Consider the following 25,979-nt stretch of genomic DNA (forward strand, 5'->3'; position numbering starts at 1 on the left):
GCCCTCAGGCTAAGAGGCAGCAAGAATAAACCAAGTTAAGGAATGAGACATGGAGATGATTTTCCTTTTTCTATGGCTTCAGGTAAGGTCTTAAAATCACCTAGAATGCAAGACAAGACGTTCCCGCTAATTTTCTTGACATGTCCCTTTTTTCCTGTCTCTTAATTCTTCTAGCCTTCAGTTGAAGGAGGGAAGACAGACAAGACTGGGAAGAAAGACCAGGAAGAAAAGGTCAGACCTAGACTGCCAGAACCTCATACTCTGCAACAGCAATGGAGCCTTTGACCAGCTTTTGACTTTTAGCCAGGCAGCTAAAAGACCAGTTAACACAAGGTCTTACACAGTCCTCGGCTGATATAGGTTTGCCAAACCACTGAACAGGTACCTACGTCACACTAGGAGCTCTATAAACATCAGTACAAGGAACAGATGATGCATTTCATTTCTCACTGCTCTTTTCCTTCCCTATTTTTGTGCATTCACCTCATATTTTTCTTCACAGACAGGATCTGACTCACACAGTAGCAAGAACAGTAACAACTTCAACCTGTTCCAATGAACTTTCTCATTTCCCTGAAAGGACAGTTAAAAAAGGTTACAAAAAACCCTGCCTGTAGCTTAAAAAAGTGGGCAAAAAGAATGGCTAATGTGAAAGATGGTGTTAATAGCAAGTTAGAAGACATTTTATCAAAATAGACTAGTTCAGTGGGAAGGGACCTACAACGATCATCTAGTCCAACTGCCCAACCAATTCACAGCTGACCAAGTTAAAGCATGTTGTTAAGGGCATTGTCCAAATGCCCCTTAAACACTGACAGGTTTGGAGCATCGACCACCTCTCTAGGAAGCCTGTTCCAGTGTTTGACCACCCTCTCGGTACACAAATGCATGCTTGTGCCCCCTCTAAAACTCCCTTGGGGTGGGGTAGCTTTGAACCATTCCCACATGTCCTGTCACTGGACCCCAGGGAGAAGAGATCAGCACCTCTCTCTCCACGTCCCCTCCTCAGGAAGCTGCAGAGAGCAATGAGGTCGCCCCTCAGCCTCCTTTTCTCCCAACTAGACGAGCCGAAAGCCCTTAGTCGCTCCTCACAGGACACTGCTTCCAGCCCTTTTTTCACCAGCTGTGTTGCCCTCCTCATGCACTCAAGGGCCTTCACATCCTTCTTAAACTGCGGGGCCAAGCACCGCACGCAGTGCTCAAGGTGAGGCTGGACCAACACTAAATGCAGTAGGATAATCACCTACCTCCTCTGGCCGGCTGGTTGCGCTCTGTTTGATGCTCCCCAGGACGCCGTTTGCCCCCTTGGCTGCCAGGGCACACTGCTGGCTCATACTGAGCCTGGTGTCACAGCACCCCCCAGATCCCTTTCTGCAGGGCTGCTCTCCAGCTGCTGCTCTCCCATTTTGCCTGGCATTACTCCATCCTAGTTGCAGAATCCGGCATTTGTTCTTGTTAAATTTGTGATCAGTGAGATAGAAGGCTAGACATAATTCTGAGTATTAATACGACCCCTTTAAGTATATAAAAACACCTCGCAGACCACATATGCCATTGGAATCAGTAGCCCATAAGGCTACTCATATCAAGCAGTTTCAATAAAATTATGTATGGTATCTAGCTCCTCCCAGCAGAAAGCTAAACGTGGCAATTGGAGATCTTAATATAAACATGTGAACCTGTCTACTGTCTAAATGAAGTTCCTTGATTCACCAAAGACAGTAATTGCTGGAAGAGGTTTATAGCACCACACCAAAGAGATTCAAAAAAGTCTAATCAATGCAAAGATGTTGAAGGAAGTTTTAGTTTAATTTTAATAGTCCATAATTTGTTGAAATAACTTCAGAAATGTCACATTTCTTTTCAGACTTTTTCACATCAAAAAGAGCAAGGAACGAGCTTTGCATGTGGTTATTTTACTAGCCAAAATCTGACAAGGAAATTGATCCTCTTCCAAGACACAACACAAGAGTTGAATAGATGTCTTTTGGCAGCTATTGGTATGGTACCTCACCAAATCTCTGCAGGAAATGGGAAAAAATATTTTTGCCAAAGGTACAAGATTTATGGTCTGAATGAAAGGGGAAAAAGTCCCCATCAACCAAAGAAAAACCCACCTCATTTTAATTGTTTGGAAGGTTTTGATAGTATCTCTTACGGCCTTGGTAGGGGAAAAATGACAAGTCAATCATGGGATCCATAGTTACTACTACAAGTACACATAGTCCTCTCTGCAGTACATGCCATTCTCTTGATGTACAGTAGAGCCAAGGGATCTCCAGAAGCAAAGATTTTCCTCTGAGATGCAAATGAACACATCCAAGGTTCAAAGCTGCAACATCAACGTGTTGCCTTTAAGACAGGTACAGAAAAACATAACATGCATCAGTACTGAATTGTGTACAGAGGTAGAAATGCTGTGATCTGCTAGAGACTCAGAAACTTTATTTTATAAGGGAAGAATAAAATCTCCAAGAAAGAACTGGATGTAGGTGAATAAGGCTTGCTGAGATAACTTATCACTTGTTAAACACATGGGTAAGCAGAATACTTAACAGCCTATAGCTCATAGTCCTGAGTTATTGTAACACCTGGGAGTACTGAATTTACCTTGTAGCATAAGAATGAACAACTGCGCACCCCTCTCGCTTGGTTTGGGTTTTTTTGGTGGGGTTTTTTTGTGTGTGTGTGTGTCTTTTTACTATAGTCATGTTATTGAGTTTGGTTTTTTGGAGCTTACAAGTGGGCTTATAGGTAAGAGGAAAACAAAATTGCAATGATAGATTACCTTCATGCTTATCTTCAGTCCAGCTCTCAAAATCTTAACTGAGACAGAAGGGAACATTATCAACATTGAAATACCAGTTTTCTGGAGAAGAAACCACATGCTTTCAATTTCACCTTATTTATGTAATTTTTCTCTTTGGAAAGCTCTTTCTAGCCTCAAATCTATGTAAAACCAATCATTCCTCTCAAAATATTTGGAATAGATACATTGAAAGAATATGGAAGCAGGCAATACCTATTCAAATCTATCAAGTCACATCTTTTTTGTATAGGCCTTCAGTCATAGGCTTGGAGGTCCTCAAGTGCTCGTAACTTATGAATCCCCAACACAGCACACCAGCTTGGAAGGCCATCCTCTGGCTTCCAGGTATGCCAGATACAGAAGACTGTTCTGCAGACTCTCTGCTTCCATATCTATTGGCTCTGGCACATCCTTGGGACTCTAAATGACAGCCACGAGAATAACTGAAAAATAATTCTTGTCAAGGATAATGTAGGTATTTCATGTTTTGCAAGCACAATAAGCCTTTATTTTGGGTGATAGGGGAAACTGATTAGAACAGGTTAAGAATATAGATAAAGCTAATGAATTTTGGGTACAACCTCCTTGAATGGGTCACATTCATCAGGTGAGACAGCTTCAAAGGACTCAGATGAGAACATCTCTTTAAAAAGTGAGAGAAAAAACCCAAACAACACTGGGAGATGGGCCCAGGAAATCCCATTTGTAGAAATTCAACAGTATTCAGCAAGAAAGAATACCAGCCAACATACAAGGCAACCTGCAAATCCTGACAAACCTAATTAAAAAGCTGAGACTATTACTCAAGGTGCACAAGTGAAACTGTTAATGCATCTCCTTCTTGGCCTTACTGCATGTTACCCTAAGTAAAAATGTATTACAACTATTCAAGAATCTTTGGAAAACGCCACTTTTTCCAGGTTCTAGGATACAGGAATGTCCTGGTTTGACAACAGCATGCAGCCACTGTCCTGTAAGACCCTGCAACTTCAATGCAGTCAGTCTTAACTACAGGGTTTGTGAGAAAGATGCAAGCAATCAATAGGCCATTCTGCTTGCCTTCAACAGGCTGAGGAATTAAATCTGTCTGTTGCACAGTAGAATCCGATTCAGAAACAACCCAGAATATGGAAGCAGGCAAAACCTAAGTGTAGCTTTGTTGTAAATAAACTTAGCACATCAACACCAAAGATCAGTAAATTATTCCTGTAAGATAAACCAAACTGACCCCAGGATATTTTCACCCTCAAAATTTCCATTTTCCTTCTGTTGAAAGACAATGTTACAGTGGTGTTCTTTCTGTAAGAAAAAAAAAAAAAAAAAAAAAAACGACCACAAACAAAAAACAGTATTTGAAAACTAGAGAATGCAAAAACAAAAGAACTTTGCAAAGTCTTTATAATCAGAATGCTAATTAGTGTCAAAGTTTTCAAGACACCAAGAAAAACAGAAACCCAAAAACTAAATGTAAAATAAAGTCAAGCATCAGACAACAAAAACAGAAACAAATTTACCTCTAGAAATACTTTGAAATTCCAAAATCCTCAAGAACCAATAAAACTACGACTGCAATTACCCAAATAAATGAAGTGAGTATTCCTACAAAAAGCTAAATACAGCATTCTTCAGTTTATTTTGCCTGAGAGAAGAAATCAAAGTCTGATCAATGAAAAGTCTTGATCAGCTTGAATTTATGAGCAGCTTGGAGAAACCATATACAAGCCAGATGCTAAAATACATTTTTGAAGATGAAGGGGGGGGGCGGGGGGACGACAATTTAAAAAAAAAATTTAAAAAAATCACCAAGTTGTGTAGAGAAGAATAAACAAATATTTTTCCTCCACTCTTACCTGTTAACTAAAATGAATTGTTAGTTTTTCATTTTGTGCACAATAAAATGTAATACTTTTCCATTTTTTAAGATCTTATTTATTTCACCAGCTAAGAATAGGTAGAAGAACTGAAGAACCATTTGTTATTAAGATCTTTCGTGTAGGCCTCCTGGGAGGCACAGTCAGCAACTCAGAAGTGAAGTCAGGAAGGATGTCATTGCCCTTGGGTAGCCAACATTCATTCGCAGCAGGCAGCCTTTACTGGCCACTGTGCTATAACAGGTTCTCAGTAGGAAAGGCACCATGTAGTAGCACGATGACATGCAAGATAATGCCTAAAACTCAAAACTGTTTTAGAGAGAGTTTAAAGTAGCAGTGGAAGGGAAGAAAGGTAGAATGACTTGGTTCTCTTTTTAGTCCTGAACACTAGTAAACATTTTTCATTCTGTATCATGTTCAGGAAAACAAAAAAAAAAGTTTCTTTCCATTACGTGGGGTTTTTGTTTGGTCATTACTTGCTTACTGCTCTGCTGTAGTTCTCTCCTGGACTCTGCCATTTATGACATCTTATTTCTCCCAAACAGGAACTGAATACACCCAGGAAACATATTGCAATTGTTTACCAGTTCCTTATTTGATAGGCAGATCAATCATCACTGTTGCTGTATTTTTATTTTTCTTCTTTAAAATGGCTGGAGAGGCTGAACTAGAGTCAATCATAGTCATTACCATTAGTTGAGTAAAAAGACAATGAACAGGTTTACAGCCAACAAAATTTCATCCAGAAAAATAAGTAATTCAGATCCAAAGCCTTTCTATGAACAGTGGGCAGCAGTACAGTATGTTAAGTCAAATTGGAACCAACTGCAAATTTTCCATCAGAGGCACTAAAGCACTGTGCATGTGTGTATGTGTGCACACATGCAAGTGTGTCAAAGGTAGTGGTTTGCAAGATGTTTGTTTTTTTCCTGTTTCCCATGAGATCTCTTTCAGATTGCCTTCAATCAGATTTTGAAACTCAATTCACAGATCTGCTCTGAATTTTTTTAAGGTAGTTCCACTTACTTGGATGGACTCAGTTGTCATTTAGTGTGAATTAAAATAGCAGCAGTTGGCATTCTACCACACTGAGTAAGGAGAACTAGAACATCTGGGAGCAAGATCCAAAATCCATTCTTTGATGGTTGCACATCCCTAAGTCCCAGTCAGCTCTGCTAGTGATGCAAGGCTACACACTGCTATCAGGAACGCAAGAGGCATGAAGCCAAGACAGCAAGTAGGTGGAAGACAGATGCTTCTGTTTCCTATAGAGCTACTCAATTGTGCTTTACAGAGTATCTGTCCACTAATTGCAAGCAGCAATATGCCAGGACATGATGTGCTGTGTGCCACCTTCACAGTTTTGAAATGCTCCCCAGCATCCAGGCATAGTATTTTTCTTCGGGAAGATGCAGGAGTCCATCAAATATAAAGAAATACAGCAGCTCCTGCAAGACTTTGGGAGACTTCATAAATCAATGAAAAAATCATTTAAAATCTGTTCAGATCAGATGTTACCTAGTCATCTGCTGTTTGATCAGCTACAGCTATACTTTTGGTAAAAAAAAAAAAAAAGCGCAAGTGTAAATGGATTACTTCTCTGTAGTGGTGGGAAATGACTGCAGCCAGCACTTCTGAAAAATGCACACGAACCAGCTCCTCTTTTCTGGATTTGACATTTTTAAATCATGAGGTAGAAAGGTCAGGTAAAAGGAAAACAGGTTGCTACAGAGCAGTAGTTACATCCACAGTTGCCATTACACTCTCACTCCACAGCTCCAATACACAGATCAAGTCCCGATACCCTAAATGGGCACAAAATATGAAAAGCCCTCCAGGCACCCAACTTCTCACACAAAACACAACAGGAATACACCATCACTGCACTGATGGACTGAAGCACTGTTCACACAAGTCCAGCCAGGACTGACAGCATGAAACTAGGTCTAGGAAAACGCAAAAAGATGTAGTATGTGAAATCTGGCCCTATTTTCTTCAAAAAATGGGAACTGTATTACCCAATCTGGCACTTTCTTAGCTTAATCTCAGAAAGAAAAAGGTGTGCAAGCAAACTTCTGACGATAAGAAGTCTCAGGTATCCCCTTTAAGAAACTTCTGTTTGGTGCTTTCTGTGTGAGAAACAGAAGACACAAACCACAGGATTGAAAAATATTATTGTTGTGGCATGTAAATTATTAATCATTTTAATTCTTTTCAAGTACTTTATTAGAAAACAAATCTACTTGGTGTTGCTTCAGTCTTGCAGATGTTTTGCTTTCAAGCAATTATACTATAGTCATATTGCCTCTCAAGACAGTTTCTAATGAGAAACCCAATTAGTATTCAGCACTTTAAAGAGGCAGAATTTAAGAGTTTGTTGTTCATCTTTTCTTAGCCAGCTAGATTATGAACACAATTTATTTTGCATAATAAAAACAAGAATAGAAAGTAATAGGAAGAGACAACAGGTCCATCAGGGGAACCCTTAAATACAACTTGTTTTTAATCAATTTATTTGATACAGTGGTTTCTAAGCTGGGCAAGTTTATACGTACCGTGTGCCCATAAAAATAATACGAGTGAAAAATTAGATGCTCTAATTCTTAAAGCATGTTGATCAATGAGGATTAAAAACATTGCATAAGAACAGGAAAACAGCACTAGGTCTTCAGCTATGGGATAATGCAGTTATTTGAGAAATATATGGCAGAAAGATCTAGCTTCCATTTTTATTTATGCAATTTAGGTAATGGGGAAAATGTATTAGGCTCTTCTAAAGCACAGTGATGAAGCACATCCACAATGAACAAGGTCAATAACTGTATCTGTTTACAAACAGCCAGATTATGAATCTGCTGACTTGTGATCCTGAAAGCTCCTTACTAAGTCAGATTAATGTGGAGTTTCTGTTTATCATCCTGACATAGCTAAAGAGCCTCATGTCCAAAGAATACAAACTGCTCCCTGTTTTCAACACTGTAAATTTCATTATGAGCTCACTACCTATTTCCTGATTTTACAATAAAGTATGTACAATTTAGCCAAACTATACAGAAATCACAATTCATCTATGCAGGCATATCAACTGCAATCTCATCTGTTGGCAAATGGATTTCAAACAGCTGAAAAGATAGTTACTATATTTTATAAATAACTTACAACTGCAGCACATGCACATATGCAAAAAAGACTTAAAAACCCTTCATCCAGCAATGAATGAACTGAACAAAACCCCCAAGTTTAAATGCTTAAATTTAGTGGGGCATATACACCACTTACGGGGTTTTATGGTATTTTCATTTTAGGTGGCCCAGGACTAAGTATATGTAGCAAATTGTAGTGAGACAAGTAGCTTGCCTGGATTTTCTATATTGAAAATAGAAAGATCGCACAGCAGGAGCACACTGGATCATCTCCCATAGTCTACTGAGTATGAGATTGTGTCTCTGATTAGGCTTATCATTATAACTACTGTGGGTTTATTCACTTCTCTATGCCTATGACCTCAGTATTGTATTTTGCAGCAGCCAAATGCCGATAAAGGCTAGGGATAAAAAAAATATCATTCTTTCTGCAAAAATAGTTTAACCTTATCTTTCCTTTTTTTCTAAACAGTTTACAAACAAAAATAAAATCTAAAATGAAAAACTGCAACTCATGAAGCTGTCTTTAAGATGCTGCTGAGGAACAACTTTTTGCCTTATCTCAGCCATGCATTTTTCCCTTGTTTTTTGCCCCATATGGAATTATGCTGCTGGGCTTTTTTTGTTAATTAGAAACAAGGTCTCAAGACTAATCTAGCAACAGCCAAAAAAATTATTCCCTCCAAGAATACTCTGCACTGATCCTGTTATATGACAGGAATCTTAAATATTGCAAAATAATTGCTCACAAAAGGCTGACTCTAAATTACCTACTTTCAAACTCTACATATGAAAGAGTGACACAATACTTCATCTGACAGTTAAACTGCAATTTAAAAAAATAATGAAAGCTTCCCATTGATATTAAACTATAATTTGCAAATAGTATATGCAATAGCATCTAAAGAATTTGCAAGAAATCTAGGTCAAAGCCATTGTTTTTATTAGACCTTATTAAAAAAAAGTTAAGAAAATAAATTAATCCCCTGAAAATATACATGTTTGAAAGAGTGACAAAAGCCACAGACATGCTCAAGACACAGCATATATCAAACAGGACATGAAGCACTCTGAAAGTATATGGCCATATCTAAATATGCTAAAAAAGATTTCCAAAGTAGTCACACGCTATTTAACATCCCACTGGTCAAATCAGTCCCACTCCAAAACAAATAACTTCAAAACACGCTGCACCAGAATAACATTTTGGATTAATACCTTCTCCAGATGGACTTTTCAACTTAATGAATAACAAGTATCATAAAATCTTGCAGCCAAAATTATACCCACTCAACTCTGAACAGGGGAAGCAGCACAGAGATGAACAGAACACTTAATGGTCCGCTAACCACCCTAAATACTTGCTCCTCCTAAAACATTCTTCATCCTAAGCACTTGGAAGGATGTGGTATGACAAATGACTCAAGACAGTAACATCAGGCCATTCACTGAAAAACAGACTACTGAACTAAGGAATTATGGGATCATAAGGCCAGAGCTGGGTCAAAACAACCTACCAAACTTCCTAACAAAAGCCTGTAAAATCAGTTCAGCATTTATTCTGTATATAGAGAATTGTTCCACTTAAGGAGAAAAAGCAGATTTCAGAAGGTAGCTTCTTTACTCATAAAACTGATGTCATAAAGTCACTCTCAAGAAGAAATTAAACTATAGACCCAATTAAAATTAACCCCTTCAGTAAGAAAATATCATGTAGGTTTACTTGGTCAAATAAGAGAGAATGTAGAAAAAATATGAACCACACTGACAAGGAAGTAATTGAGTAAGAACTACAGCACTTTCAAAAAAGAGGCGTAGGATTCACATTTAAGAACAACTGGAGAAATTAAAAAACATGCTACAATGATTCAAAAAGGATCAATGTAAAATGTTCCACTGAGGAAACACTCAGCTTGTTAGCACACTTCTAATACCTACCAATTTTGTGGCCAAACAAAGACTGACTGATTAATCTTCCTATAATACCTACATAAACAAAAGAGAAGTTCCAGTGATAAACCTGAGTTACCTCTACTGCCACTACTGAAACACAAAAACAGAAGTTGCCATTTTCAAATGTAGACTGAAAAATTAAGATACTGGGTATAATGGTGAAGGCTGATTTTAAGATGATAAGGTAATAGGCTGATTTAAAGAAAATAAGGTAGTATGTCAAGTAGCTACTTCTCACCCATGGAGAGAAAGACAAAAATAGACAGACACCTTCATAGGACAATTCAAGCACAGAGCTCTAATTTAGCCATAAGCTAGCTAATACAGCTATTAAATGATGGAGCCTTGAGATATTAGGCCTTGTGTATACTGTGCTCTGGCATACAACTTTCTGCCCAATTTCAACAGTCCTAAACAAAGCTCTTACTGGCTTCAGTAAAGGTCAAAGTATCAGTAGAAATTTAGCACTGTAGAACACCAAGCATAACAATGACTGAATTCAATTCCACTTAGGAGTATCTTCACCCCCAAGACCTATAACTGCAAAAAAAATATCAGCACAGACCCTCTACACTGCTTTGGCCTTAGCATTGCAAGTAGCCAAAACCAAATCTTTTCTTGTGATGTTTCTTTTGTTTATTTGGTTTTCTGGCCAATTACATATTTAGGTATAAGACAGGAGCCAGAAGTACCACACATACTCTTAAGCCATTATGTTTTGCTTTTATCACTATGGAGGCTACCAGTACTGGAGTTTGCTCATTTTAAAGATGATTTATACCATGATACTTAGATTTTCTTAAAGTCCTAGTTTTTATGTGGTGAAGCTTCAACTTCACTGAAAATTCAAAAGAGAAAGAGTCTCATTCTTTTTATTTTTGCAGAAAAGCTTGGAACTATGAATTCTTACTATTACTTTCTGAAGCTCAGTATACTTTACCAATCATCTTTTTTGAGAACAATCCTTAAAAACTACTTGGGACTGAAAACAGCATGGAAACAGAGAAGGGACTGAAATAAAATCTGATGGATTCAAAAGCATTTCCATTATAAAATTACAGAACAAGAAGTGCTGAATGACAGCAAACAGTAACTGAAAAGTCCGATTTGAGAGAGAGAAACCTCATGGAAAAACATCATGAAATGGCAAGTGCTTCAATTTTAAGATGGATCTGGGATTGTCTGAGAGTGTACATAATACCCTAAAGTCAACATGAAAGAAGTGAAACACAAGGTGCCAGTATTTGAGTCTCCATTTGCAGAGTTTTAAGGTTTATAAATCCTCATATGGGACATTTCAACTGCAATACAGAAGAAAAAAATGGAACCCTATTATGCCTTTGTTAATAAAATCAATTATGCAGTTAAATCTTTTTCTGATTAAAACCTAGAATTCATTTAACAGCTTTCCTCATTTTTCCCAAAAAACATCTATGTAGTTGCTACTTAATGGTCTAGTGGTTTTTTTGCAAGTCATTATTAATATGGAAATTAAAATAACTATTTCTATGTGAAAAGCATCAAAACAGATCAAGCGATTCCTTGGTTTTTATTATTAAATTCAACTCTCTAGATAAAGATATCAATAATAATAGTGCTGCTTGCTCAAGTGTTACTAAAATGACACTGGACATTCAGTTCACTGATCTTTAGGATTACAAGAGTAGAACTGAGATCAGGATTGAATGAGGACATCACTTATTTCCTACTTGTCCATTTCCACTTAAAACAGATGCTTAAAACTCCTTAATTATTCATTCCAAACTAGGAAAGATCATATCTTTTTTTCACTTTGACACAAAACTTTGACAGATTACTGAATGTCAGAAACCTGCCTGCTTTACGGGGCTGTTCTCAGCAGGTTAAAACAGGAGGCAACCAGTACGGGAACCCCCTAGATCTCATTAGCTGAGAAGGAAAGGATTTGTTATATACTTTTGCAGTCCCAGGTGGAAATCCTAAGGAGAGCCTACCAATGCTTCAACCTCAAGCTTAGCACTGATGTTCTTTTTTTAGCCAGAAGGGGCTTATCTTATTACCCTTCTTAGCTAGAGTCTCCACATAGAACCAGAGAACATCATCCCAAAAAGTACAGGCAGCACACAAGAAAAAGGCAATTCAGACACTCCCTTGTCTCTCTCAGCTCACTAACAGGATTCTTTCTTACACTTTTGGCTTTGCACATCCCATTAATGTAAAATCATACCACTTCCTTTCTCTTAATTAAGGTGTTATTGATACAGTATAATATTAACCCCACACCTATATTTTTAAAAAACTCATACTACTATGTTGAACTACAGCTAAAGTCACTTGGTGTTCTGCCTGGCAGGACACACACACTAGTTTTTCACCATCATCTGATGATTAATTCAAGCTTTCTATCTTTGTGCATAAATACTTTCCTCTATTGTGTTTCAGGTATTACACCGTGACCATTACAAGCAGTTTCTACATAATCTCAGACTGTCTGCATTAGGTATTTTTTCTAGAAATATTCAACTGTGGCACCTGGAAAGTGATTCCAGGCAGAAGAGGAGTGAGAGTGACAGCGTATGTTCTTACTAAAATGGCAACTTCACCACTATCCCAACAGAACATAGAAGGGCACAAATTACCTTTAGCACACTGCGAATGCAAGCATGTATAGGGATGCTTGAAAACAACAGCCCTCTGACAGAAACATAACACTGTCACGTAACTGAAACAGAATTTCAACACTTGTCGGAGGTTATTTATATAATGTTGGTGCACGCGCAGAAATTCTCCATTCACACAGAAAACTCTCTACCACTACTACAGCCTCATGATGCTGTTCCCTGCATCAATACAACAGCTTCTAAGTCACAGATGAAAATGTGGCTCATGCTGATACATTATGAAAAGCATATATAAACATGACTGTGCTGATAGCATTAAAGTAAGAATTATGACCATGGAACTGGAAATGTTGTTATTGCCCTCACAATACTAAATTTATCCTTCATGTAACAAATATAGGGAAGTGAAAAAAATTAACACCTTGGAAAATTTCAACAACAAAAGGTTATATCGTTCACTTATTTTTATTTAGGTCACTCAGCATATAAGCCAATATCAACCCTAAGATTTTAACTGTGAACCACAATGTTTCAAGGTCATTCCTTTCCAAACATAAACAGGAACTAAATTAACTGGAAGAGAATAAATGGGGTTTTTTTGCTTTTTTCCTGTAATCTATTTTACTGGTAAGCACAGCAGAGGTACTTCGAACTTGCAAAACAAATGAATAACACAAAATGCCATCGTGTAAAAATTTGATTTATGCAAGTTATTTTTCTCCCCGTATCTGGCTTGACACCCTGCAAAGAACAAGCACAATACACTTTTTCCTATCTATACTGCAATTAAAGTACTCAGGGATTTGTATCACAGAGCCAGCTCTCTCTTCCAGGGTCCTCTGACTGCTCTGCCCACAGCAATACATTTGCACCCCTTATGTCCGTTGTGGTGAACAGCATTTAGGTACCAGCCGCATGTAAAAAATGTCATAAAATCAGTGGCGCCGCACCAGAAAAAAGCTTTACATACTTTTAAAACTGATTAAGAATACAAATTGTACCCTCAGCAGCATGCATGTCCAGTCCATGGCAGCTTAGTTCCACATAATCAATTAGCCAGAAGATAGATGACAGAAAATACATGTGCACTTAATGTTATTAAATATAAACATGTAATTTTGCTTCCCTATTGGTGAACAGAAGGTAGGAATATTCTCCACACATGGCTCAAAGCTGTTAGCAATACACTATCTGACCCTTCAGTAACACGTGGGAAGAACCTATCTTTCACCACCTGTTGGATTTGTTGAGCTGATTAAGGGAAAATGATCCAGCATCTTCCATATGTTAAAACAGAATCAGTCAGTCTAAGTCTGTCTCCCATGGCTCTGTTCTAGACCCTGCTGAAATGGCCCTTTAAGGGAAGGGTTAAATTTCCTTGTTTCAACAAGGAAGTACGCTGTACAGTTTTATTGGGATTAGGTCATCAATTCATAATAAAGACTTCTAACATCAGCATCTCTTAGTAGGAAAGGATCAGAACTAGAACTTCCAAAAACAGATAACTTGTAGAAGGGGGAAAAAAGCAGAGGTTTAGGCATGAATTTCAATGTTGTAGCACACTAACAGACTAAGGCACCGACTCTGTAATCTCCTGTCCCAAGCTCTATTAGTAAATACCTTGATTTAAACTTGGAATTCAATGTTGTTCTTGTAGCTCACCTTTAACCAACTGTACTTGTCATGCTTTCTGTGACTGAGATCACACATTACTACAATTTTTAAAGTGTTCTCCTAGTGATGTCATACAAATCACTTTTTTTAACTGCATTTAAAAAAAAAAAAAAGTAAAAATTAGTGTGACCTATTAGCAATACTAAAATTGTACCCATAATGACTAACGGTATGCATGCAGAGGCAGGCTAGATTATTTAGTTGGGAGCAGGGAAAGAAGTTTTGAGCCAAATTGTCACCTCAGATCCATCGTTGGGATTCATAATTAGGAGTCATGCACTCTTACAAATAGATTAAGTCATTATTGCATTGTATAAAAGCACAGTGTTACACATTTTGTTCATGCAAAGGGATGTATATATTTTGTGAAATCGATAGAAGTATCTTCTCTTCAACATCAAGAGCCTAGCTGAGACAATATTAAAGCAAACACAAAAGATTACAGTTTAAAAAAAGAACAGGAACTTTATCTAAATGTCACATGCTAAGGAATTATCAAGTCCATATGACAGTAGTCTTGTCTTAGCTATGCTGATCTACCCGCCAAATGAAGAAGGCTTTCTTGTGTTCCTTCTAAGTGCCCGTGCACAGCTCAAAAGCTATGCAAGGAAAGCGTCTTAGAGGGTTATAGTTTAAAGTCCTTCAGGAATAACGTTGCATTTCTCACAAAAGATTGAGAAGTGAATGATTAGTTTGCTTTCTTCAGAGAAAATACTAGAATTTTGTCTTTCTTTACCTGCTAGAGACTTCTAGTTAACAATGCACCAAGAACAGACTGGAAGATTTAATACAATTGTCAGTTACATCTATCTTAAGCATAAAAAAATTTGCAGGCTTCATATGTGCTGCAGCTCAGAGATGGTCATAATCATTAATTTATCATAATTCAATTTTTATTAAATGGAATAGGAATCTTCCTAAACAAGGACACATGAAAAAACAGTAGTGGTTTAAAATTGCAACAGTCCAGAACTCCAAACAAACCTGAGTAATTTAATCCTGGCATGGAAACTGAATGCTTGATGCACTGAAATTTGTGTGGTGCTACTGTGTAAGCACTGCGGTATAAAATGTCAGGTACAAGCATCTGGAAAACTACAAGCTGCTTATACCAGCTTCACTGCTTCACACCATCTCAGTCTGTATTTCTATAGATGGGCACAATTTATATATAATTTACCCACCAAAAAAACACTATCACTTTTTCCCCAGACCATTCTTTAAAATAATCATGCACTTACATGAAGGGACTTGACTTATAAGCATTAAAGCACATTGGTGACTGCTTTTGGCCTCACACAGGTGTAAATCCAGCTCATTTTGGCAAACATGAATTAATTCACACTGAAAATATTTACAGACCTTTGGGAAAGAAAAGAGGTACTGCGCTTGTCATAGGAAGTTATTTAAAGCCAACTCCTATTATCTAAAGATCTACTGGTTTACATAGAGGTGTGATCTAAAAACAGAAAACTGACTTAAAACATCAATGGGTACTACAAGGAAGTAGAATAAATCAAGGCATTTAATTAAATTTTTATTATTATTATTTTATCCTTCCTCCTCTTGGATTCACTCAGACTGCAACTCACCATGGCAAAAACCTCTTTTGCTGTGAAAGTACCTGGGAAGGAGAATTAAAAAGCAGAAAGCAATAAGCAGTTATAAGAACTTGAAAGAGATGTCAGGGATCCTTTGCATGTCTCACGGAGATAGAATGACTTCTCCCTATCAATGCCAACTTACAGATTTCCTCAAGACTTCATTTATTTCAGCTGAAGAATGCCTCATGGATTCTAACCAGTGGTCTCTCACATTCCCCAAAGGAGAACAGAATGACATCACACAGTATAACACATGGTTCTTCCTCTGGGGAATTAATTTCTACAGCCCATTGCCACATCATCTTACAAAGCCTCTGCCTTTGGGCATACCTGAGAAACACAAATGGTTGGAATTAACTGAGGGCATACAGAGGGATTGGAAAGAACAGTAACAAGTTTGCATTCTGCCTGTGCTACAGTTTTAGGACATGTTCCTTACACAGGAGCCTGAAAACTGGGGAAAACAGAAGGTAGAGAAATTTCGAGAAAATACATATGAGAATTAAGAGTATCTTTTCAGGCTATTTCTCAATACGAGTGTATATTTGCAATACCTCCCCTTCAAAGCTTTAGTGAGGTCAAGCCTTATCTCTGGGTACAATGTAAGCCTTGCTCAAAACTTACTGCAACACTGGCTAAGAGCAACATTAGGAGATGGTGACAGAACTGCAGTCAGGCAGTTCAGTGTTCACTGTGCCACGTTCCTGTGCCAAACTAGATATGCAGATAGTCTCTGATTACATTTCATCACCACATGACTCTCCCAAACACTGCAAGCTCCATTCAGTCATGCAGCTTCTCCATCTGGGTAACTCCATCCACTACCACCATCACTAGGTTCACCCTTTTTGCAGACCATTGCTAGTGTTGTTGGATACAATGTACATATGCATTTGTCTTCCAGCAGACAAGTAATGTAATTTTGATGCATAAAGCCATATTACCTTTATAAAATGTAAGGAAAAGTATCACACTCACCAAAATCAAGACTGCTTGTATCTTAATTCTGGCTCACTTGCTGCTGTCTCTATTCGCCTACTCTCCACTATTTATATGTGGCACTGATTATGAGGACTGCTACACAGATCTCTTCTCCCATGGACACATTATCACTACAAAGAGCTTTTCTACCCTTCAAAGACATCTTAACTCAGAAGGCTGGCTGCAGTTTAATGAGGCCTTCAGCAGATACCAGCCCCACATACACAGCAGCTGCTATTTCACAAACTTAAGAACCATGGGTCACCAAATGTCTACATAATATTCCCAAAGAGGATGCATAAACAGCTTTATACACTTTTCAGCTATGTGTTCACATAGCACTGCTTTCCAACAAGGCTGCTTCAACACTCTAGAGAATGGGAAGGACAGTTTACTGAGTAAGCAGTTAAGATATCTAGCATCTCATTTGATCAGAGTTGTTCAGTCCACAGCCTTACAGTACTCTACTTAAGCTCTACTAGGATGCCAGAAGTATTAATATCCTCACACGACTGTAACAAAGGTGATCATCACTACAGTATTAAGAGTATTTTGCCAACATTAATGAAATTATGTTCTCATGTCATGCTATGTTGTTCAGCAATTATTATTTTCATTTTACAGATACAGACTTATGTTCAATGGGAAAGTCTTCATTTACTGTGGATATCCAGGCAGCTTCAGCTCTAGTATTTTAAGTCCTGCAAGGGTCAGAAATACAAGTTTACAACAATAAGCAGATGAAAAAGGTAAGGGGTTGTGAGGAGGTAGAATAATGAGATGAAATACCTTAACAACAAGCTTGCCTGAATTACAACAGGACAAGAAGAACTGGAAATTTTTGATTCCTTCTGAACTCTGTAAAGCCCCCACAAGACACAGACTCCGCTACTTGTGCATCTTCCCAGTTGTCCACTGCCATTCTCATCTTCCCTCAGCCCCATCCCATCACCATCCCCCAGCAACCTCATCCAGCCAACACAGATTCTGTTCAGTCAGCTCACCCACGTCCTAATCTGATCCAAAGCCAAGATCTTCTCTTTCATGGCCCCCAGTCCAAGGACAGTTCTCCTTGCTTCAGCATTTTAGTCAGGATGCTTGCTCATTAGGTTACTTGAACTCCAGACATCCCAGTGCCTCAATGCTTTAAGGATATTAAGAACAAAAACAACATACCCCAAATTCACATTTTTTTTTAAACCACCACTGATACAGACAAGAACTGCAGAAAAGAGCAAATGCTGAGTAAGTCCTGCTTGACACTGTCTTCTCAGGTGTTAGCACACACACTCAGCAGGAAGTTGTGCCCTCTGGGACCTCTGAACACAGGGATGCTTTGAATGGAAAGCCATGCCTGGAGGTATTCTCAGGTGCAATGCAGCACAACAATTCTGCTTTACACCCAACACTTCAGTGCAGTCTGAGGATAAAGTAAGCACAAGGTTATGCTGGGAAAGTACATAAAGCAGCTATTATGGCAGGAAGACCTGAAAAAATCTTATACTCAGAGCCTCAGATTTGATAGTCTGTATTAAGAGTTTATTTTGAAGATACACACAAAACATACACTATAATTCTGTAAAAACAGCTGACTGTATGTAGGCCTCACAAACACCACACACATGCTCCACTGTAGAGAGTCTACAGTGGGTATACACAACATACAGGAGACACAGACAAGTAGTAAAAAGAAAAATCAGTGGAGCAGCGAAGCTTCAATAAATGTTAGTTCCACTTCAAAACTTTCTTTATAATTTCTTACACATAGTTTTCCCACTGTTCCACACTCTAGAGATGTCTTAAGTCGTTCACTACTTCAGGTAAAATTTTTCAGTGGAGCATAAACTCAGGTTATAAGCTTTTAAGTGAGACAACACTTAATAGAAAAAAATGAGGAAAAAAAAAAGAAGGTATGACAGTTTGCATATGGAAAAGTGTTTCACAGTCAAGCGTTCCATGTGGACCAGGTAACTCCCGCTACTATCATCCTTTCTGTCATGCAAAGACACTATTTTTGCCATGGTGATACGCTAATGGCAACAGAAGGCATGAGTGGGACTTCTACTAGTGGTTTAAGTCCACACTTGAAATCAGTGTAATTCTTTGAAAAATACTTAAGCAGAAAGTACCACAGGGGACTTGAGGATTCATCTAGAAGCACGAGTGACTACTAATGAATTAGCATTAGTCCTATGTCCATAACATTTCACTGCAGTTAGTGTTCATACTGACTCTAGGAAAGAAGGGAGGGGAAAAAAAAGAAAAAAAAAAAAGGGATACAGTCATAATCCTAGAGAAACTTATTGAAAACCCACACAGTCTAACAATAAGATCCCAAAGGAGAATTAAAGCCAGAAGAAACAAATACATTTTGCATCCATTTCCCTTGCTATTGCTGTTTGTAGTCCTGGGTAAGGGCTTTTCCTTCTTTAAAGGGTATTTCAAAGCTGTTACTGCTTCTCTTTTTAGAAGCTACGATAATCGTTGATTATTCACCTTGGAATGTGCTTGTATCAACAACACGGATGCCCTGCCTTTTCAATGCAACAAAATGCATAAGACAACCTGGAATTCAACTGCCAGATTCAGATGACTGAATAGATCAGGGTTACATCAACAGTATATAAATATCAATTTCTAAAATACAACATTAATAATTTAAAATCACAAAGGAAGTATAAAGACAACTCACAAGTGAAACCAATTTCATTGCAGTGACTATAAATACTAACATTTTAGTATGCTCTGTATTATTTATGAAATATGATTTATTACTAAGCTTTTGTACAGCTATGGTTAGATTAAGAAATAACTAATAATGTATTTGCTGTTATTTTAGAAAGTGTCTCCATGGAATCTGGTGTGCTATGTCTTCGGGAAAAACAAAAGTTCTGACTACAGCAGCAGAATCTTACCTTGATATACATGTCTGGTTTCTTAATATCTGTAGAAGTACTTAAGTGAACTATGTTTTACCTATGAATTTTTTTCATATCTATGAGTCCCAAAAGTATTTTATACAAAGGAGCAGAGGAGACACATGATTCTTCTTCTCCTCCATTTCCACAACTCAAGTTCATAGGGAAATGAATAGGAATTGTATATATAAAGTGTCTAGAAAGAAAAAGCATATCTATCAATTAAGCAGCCACGCTATATGTTCACATAGCATAATCGTTCTCTCCAAATTTGTCCACTGAAGACAGACAGGATGGTTCCTAGTAATCTGTCCCGATGGCTGAGAACACCTTCCAAAACAAAACTATGTATAAATAGTACCATTGAGCAAACAAGGTACCTACACTACCCAAGAGGCAACACTTCGTCTTACATAAGTATCCCAACACAGCACTGCTACAGCTTTGTTTTATAGTAAGAAATACCGTATGTCCATGATTGCACAGACGTCAACAGTGCCTTCATAGGGATGCAACGGGTATGTCCCAGGCTGACCCAAAGTGTTACTCCTTGGTCACCGATTACTGAAGAATGTGTAAACTATAACAATGGCTCTTACACTCACAGACCAACAATGTTCCACCTTCCACAGAAAATGGCCTTGGTTTTGCTAACATCAGCTTAAGCTCTTCTTAGTGTTCAGTATTTCCTCTTTCATCCATCTTTCACTGTTGATCACTGAGATAGCCTAGCAAAGTACTGAACAACTTGCACATACTTCACCATTTAAGTTCTCTTTATGTTCTCTCCCTCCTATTAGGACACTGACTTTTTTTTGCCCTAATCATTTTGTGTGTGAAGTTACTGCACATCCAAGAAAAGCACTTGCACACAGGACACAATATAACTTCCAAGTGACAGAAAAGACAGAAACTGACCAGTCTCAAAAATCAAATAGAACTGAAAAAATATAAACAGCAAAAGATTTGATGAGCTGTCTTAATCAAGAGGTCTTTATCGATCTCTATGTACTTTCATAGAAAAAAAATACTGGACAATACGTAGCTCCGAACAGGCAGATAGTTAGATTTGATAGCTGGAAGTTGAATAGAAACAACTACCAAACTAAAAATAAGTTATTAATGGCAAACACATAGGCTAATTAATAACTGAAAAGACCAGAACAGATTTGGATGCATTCACAATTTATTAACAGAGATTTACTCCAAATTTTTAAGTGAAGAGGAACTTTTTTTTCCAAATGGTAAATCTCATTTAAGCAAGAATTGACCCAACAGTCCAGCAGTTTCTATTATATAGGATGTCATTGCACACATCCCTCTGTTTTTATAACGTCCATGGCAATGCTGGGGGAATCCCCTTGTCCCTTCAATTTTAACTCAAAGAAAATCAGTCAGTCAGTTTTCCCCCATGTTACTTAACTATTACTCAGTAAGTACTTTGTTACTTCACCCCTAATGGGGGGTGGGGGTGTGGAAGCTGTGAGAACAGGACCCCATCATAAGGAATAGAAAAGCCATAAAGGTTTGCCAGAAATACGTAAATCGGCTTAGACTTATTGGCCCAACCCTGAAAACAACTGGCTCCAGAAAAAAGAAAACAAATGAGCAAACTAGTATACCTTTCATGGCCTCAAGCCATTCAAGGAGGAACTTACACAAATACACCTGTCATGTAACACCACAGCACAGTTTATCCTGCTACACGGAATTCCATTTTTTTTTCCCATGTTACTATCCCTGGGCTATGTGAACAACACGTTACATTGGCCCTGGAGAAGGTACAATCCTTTGTTTAGTGACAAACAGCATGTTCATAAGCCATGTTCAGGATTCCACTGGGAACTCCACTAGGACACACATCCAGCTTGTGGATAGCTGCGCTCTCTTCCCGTTGCTTTTATGTCTAACCTCCCCTCTCTTTGCACGATTTCTCAATCATCAAACGATAAAGATACACAAGTGTATTACTGAGGAGTAACAGTCAAATGGTCCTTTCCCTCATGCTACTTAAGAGTTAGGGAGCCAAAACTCCTATTAGTTCTCAGTACAATAGCTGTGGAAGATTAACACAAGTTTATGTATTTTCCTCCCTACTTCTCTCTTCCCTCTCTGATTTTCCTCTTCAAACCCCATTACAGGCAGTAGAATAACGAAAAATAGCAAATACTCCTTCTGTCTCTGTTTTACTAGAGCAATGTAAGAAACGAGGAGGTCACTACTTGATTCAACATGTAACCGAGACACAGGCAGTAACCTTACATACAGGAGAAACTCGCTAATTGTACTGCTGCAGCCACAGATAAGCCCCCTGTGTGACAGAGGCCTCTGCATAATCGGAAAGATTTTGACCGGCAGATCCAATAACTTCCTGCCTCAGAAACCGTACGACACATCCATAACGTATCCCGAGATATCCAGGAGATACCTTCTCCATATCTATGTCTAATCTTCAATAAAACTGGTAGGAGCAGATGCTAGAATAAAAGGGTAATTTACAGCTCACTGCTGCAGCATACCACATGCATATCTGTTGCTGGCATGAAACACCACTGATGAAACGAAGATAGCAGTGTCTTTTTCAAACACTTGAAGGTCTTCCCCAAGAGCTTTACAACACATGAAGTTTCTTTGCCTATACTAGGCTGCTCCTTCTGTCTCTGATGGCAACAGTTCGCGTGCCAAAGACCAACCCCTACTTTAACAAATATCTACTGCAGCAGACAAGGAAGCCATCCTAAATTTAAGCAAATAGTTCTATTAAACCAAAGCATCTATATCTCCTGAGTGAACCCATTCATGAACATGAAGCAATCTTGTGCTAACCTGACACCTGACCACATTTGTCAGCAGTAACTTTTTGCTTCTGTAAGGTTGTCACCTCTCACATGTATTTCAATAATATGCTTAATTTACTGTTTTTGCTATATTAAACTAAGAAACAGCAGCTCGCTAAAGGGTAAAGAAGTAGTAAGTTACAGTAGCTCATCAACAAAAGCAAATGCTAAGAGACCTTTTCACAAATTAACAGCTGACAAGTAATGCTGACAATCCCAGACTACTGCCTTCAGCTATAAGCTTTAGAGAATAATCACTTCCCTATGAAAGAAATTTCTACAACATTATGAATAGGGTTTTGGGTTTGGGTTTTTTTTAAATTATTTTTACATTTCTTTCCATAATTCTGTTACTCCCCAGAGTCCTGGGTGTATGAATATATACAATTACCTATAATGTGAGATGCCACGCTTTATTAAAAAAATAAAAATATGGAAAATATTTCCTTAGATCAGGCAAATAATGGAGAAATAAGACTTTTAAACAGAAGGCATGCATGGAGAAAGAAGTTTAGTTACTTTTTCTGCCTGAAGGGAAAAATAACTATGTGTAAACGCTGCAGCTGCTAACTAGAGATTTCCGAACAATTAATATGTAACCCCACTGCCACTCCAATAATTCTCTCATCTCCAGTACTTTGGCTCAAACCTGGACAAGAAAAAAGAATCAGCTGAGACTCTACAGGAATTATGCCACAGCTTATATTCTAAGGATACGCTTATATGCTCTATCAGCCTATGTTCTGACTATCAAAGAATGCTTATCTGGTTAGGATGCTGAAATAATTCTATTAAATCTGTATGAGCTCTGGAACTATAAGAAGAAGTATTAAAATGCTGTAATAGTAAAATGCAACACAAATGATTGAACAAATTATTACTCTAAGACCGTAAGGAAAGACATTTTTAACACTCAGATTTTGAAGGCTTCAGATATTTTGATCAATTTTATTTTTCCAATACCTGGTATTATTTCAGCTGAAATCTGATTACAAGAGAAAATTGGCAGGTTGACACACAGAAAAATTTCACTCTTTATTTTTCACTACACTGTCAATATAGGTAACACAAGCTGTTCTCTCCTGCTGCATTCTCTTATGGTCTCATGCGGCAGGCAAAAGGCATCTACTCAAGGATTATTTTTTTTTTTTTGTCCCCATTATTGCATACTCATAAAAAATGGAACTGACAGGACAGAGGTTTAATCATGCACAAGTCAGATCCCAATCACACACACTGACTGGCTTTCAGAAACCTACAGATCAATTGTTATTGTTTGAGGGGGAGGTGCTCCATTTGGGAGAGGGGAAGAGTTGCAGAATTATGGAAACAATCACACAGCTGTCTTCCTGTCTCCCCTACAGTAACACTAATTAACAAAGTCAAGAATATACACAGTAGAGATGGCAAATTCTGGGGGTTTTAACTACTTTAAAATACATATAGAATTTTGATAAGGCTTAACTTGCAGACACTTCAGTTCATGTGAATATTTATCGCTAAGTAATCCACCAAATCTAAGTCAATGTGCAAAGATAATTGTGCCTATAGAAGCGTCAAGAGTCAGGTTGTTAAACTGAGAATACCTACCAGAATGGTCTAATGAAAATTAAAGACAGACTGTCCACCAAGAGCACCTTAGTGCCCTTGCTTGGTCCTATTCTTCCACCAGTGACACGCCAAGCAGCTGAATTTTCATAAGTGACACTCAGTTTCACAGAAAGCTCCTCAAATTCCCCTTCCCCTAATAATTTAACATTTTAATTAGATGGCTGTCTTCATACAGCTTCGCAAATAGCAACGAGCCGCCTCTGAATAGGGAAGCGGCTTCCAAAGCCTTTCCTCATTTCAGAGCACGGGAAAAGAAATTAACAGAATCACGTCACTTTCAACATTAAGCTAGTTAACTTTACATTCCTCAATATCAGTAACGCAGTGTTAAAGCCGACTTTACAGGTGAAAGGTACAACAATGGAATAAGCATTTTCTAAATTAATAACAAAATTCCAATTTCAGAGGAAAAAACCCTTGGGACATAGTTTGGTATTTGCTTGCTACTGACAAGAGTTAAAATACGGTACCCCTACTAAGCTAAAAGAACACCCCGAATAAGTTGTGACACGAGGGAGCAATACCGTATGTCGTTACGGTTTCTCTCAGCAAACACTTTCTTTCCTACGGTACCATCTGTTAAATCAGAAACTCCTTTAAACACCGCATCCTCGCCAGTTCTGACGAAGCACCGGCTGCGCGGCTACTCGCTCGGTACGTTTGTATGGCGGCCTCCGCGCGGGCTGAGCGCAGCCTCCCGCTCCCCGCTCGCAGCCGCGGACCGCGCCGGTCCCGCACCGGACCGGCCCCTCGGCGGCGCGGCCGCCGCACGCACCTGAGGAGACGCGCTCGCCCGCCACCGACCCGCCGCGGCTGAGCCCAGCCGGCAGGCCGCGGCCCGCGCCCGAGGCGGCAGGACCGCGCAACGCGGGGCAAGCCGCTGCCCCCGGGTCAGCGGGGACGGGCCGCGGGCACCTCAGCACTTGCGACGGCCCCGGGGCGGGCAGCGAGGCGCCCCGGCGGGCAGCGGCGGCCGGTCGCACCGCGCGTCCCGCCCGACGCCAGCCCCCAGGGGCGGGCGGGGGGCGAACTCCGAGCCCCGGCCCCGGGCCGCCCCAGCCGCGGGGAGGCTGCACCAAGGTACCGGCCGCCCCCCCCACTCCCCGTTCCGCCCGACCGGCCCCGCGGCGGGCACCCCGCGCCCGCGGAGAAACTTACTTGCGGGCGGCGGCGGGCGCCGCGGAGCAGCGGCGGCGGCAGCGGCGGCGGCACGCGCCTCCCTCACGCGGCCCCCGGCCGCGCGCCCTCCTTCCCGCCCTGCGAGCGCGGCGCGCGAGCGCAGCCTCGGCGCGGCCGCCGCTGCCGAGCGGGTTCGGACATGCTCAGTCCCCCCGCCGCCGCGCGGAACCTACCACCGCGGGGGGGGGGGGGGGGGGGGGGTGGAGGGGGGGGGCGCGCGAAGGAATAGAGGGTAGAGCTGGATGCTACCAAGAGGACGAGCTAAAAATAGGCGCCACAGAAAGGAGCAGCTAGGGCTTAAAGGGGCAGCGGCGGCCTCGCCCCCCGCAGCCCCGCGCAGGGGGGACTCCCAGCGGCGAGGGGGCGCGGGCCACCTCCCGCCGCGCGGGTCCTCCGCGCGGTCTCTGAGGAGAGGCTCTGAAACCGGGGCGACGCCCGCGCAACCCGCGCTCGGGTCCTGCCCGCGCCCTGCAGCGGGAGCCGGGCCGACGCGGCTGCTCCCGCCAGGCGCGCAGGGCTGCGCGGGGCGGCGGCCGCAGGGCGCTCGGCAGCGACTGGCGGGGTGGCGGCAGGGCTCTGCCCGCCCCTCGCCGCAGCGCCGGGCCCCTCACCGCAGCGCCGGGGTGCGCAGCGTACCTCAGGGACAGGCCATTCACCTCGGGGCCGGGCTACCCGGTGAAGCAGCAGCTTCCAGAAGTCAGAAACTGTGGGAGAGGGTGCCAAGCGCTATTTTCATGCAGTATTCCTCAGGAGACATCTCCATCCTGCCCTGAAGTGTTCGGTTTTGTGGACGAGGTTT

General features: G+C 40.1%; 1 protein-coding gene across 1 annotated transcript in view; it reads right to left on the reverse strand.

Annotated features, from left to right (window-relative positions):
• Positions 1–25,309, reverse strand: part of OXR1 (oxidation resistance 1) — a 290,219-nt gene extending 264,910 nt beyond the window's left edge. Inside the window, exon 1 of the mRNA XM_055704451.1 lies at positions 25,160–25,309. The gene's annotated coding sequence lies outside the window, so the exon portion shown is untranslated. The remainder of the gene's footprint in view (positions 1–25,159) is intronic.
• Between the last annotated feature and the right edge of the window lie 670 nt (positions 25,310–25,979).

Source organism: Falco cherrug, chromosome 3 (assembly GCF_023634085.1).
Source record: "Falco cherrug isolate bFalChe1 chromosome 3, bFalChe1.pri, whole genome shotgun sequence".
Classification (NCBI taxonomy): domain Eukaryota; kingdom Metazoa; phylum Chordata; class Aves; order Falconiformes; family Falconidae; genus Falco; species Falco cherrug.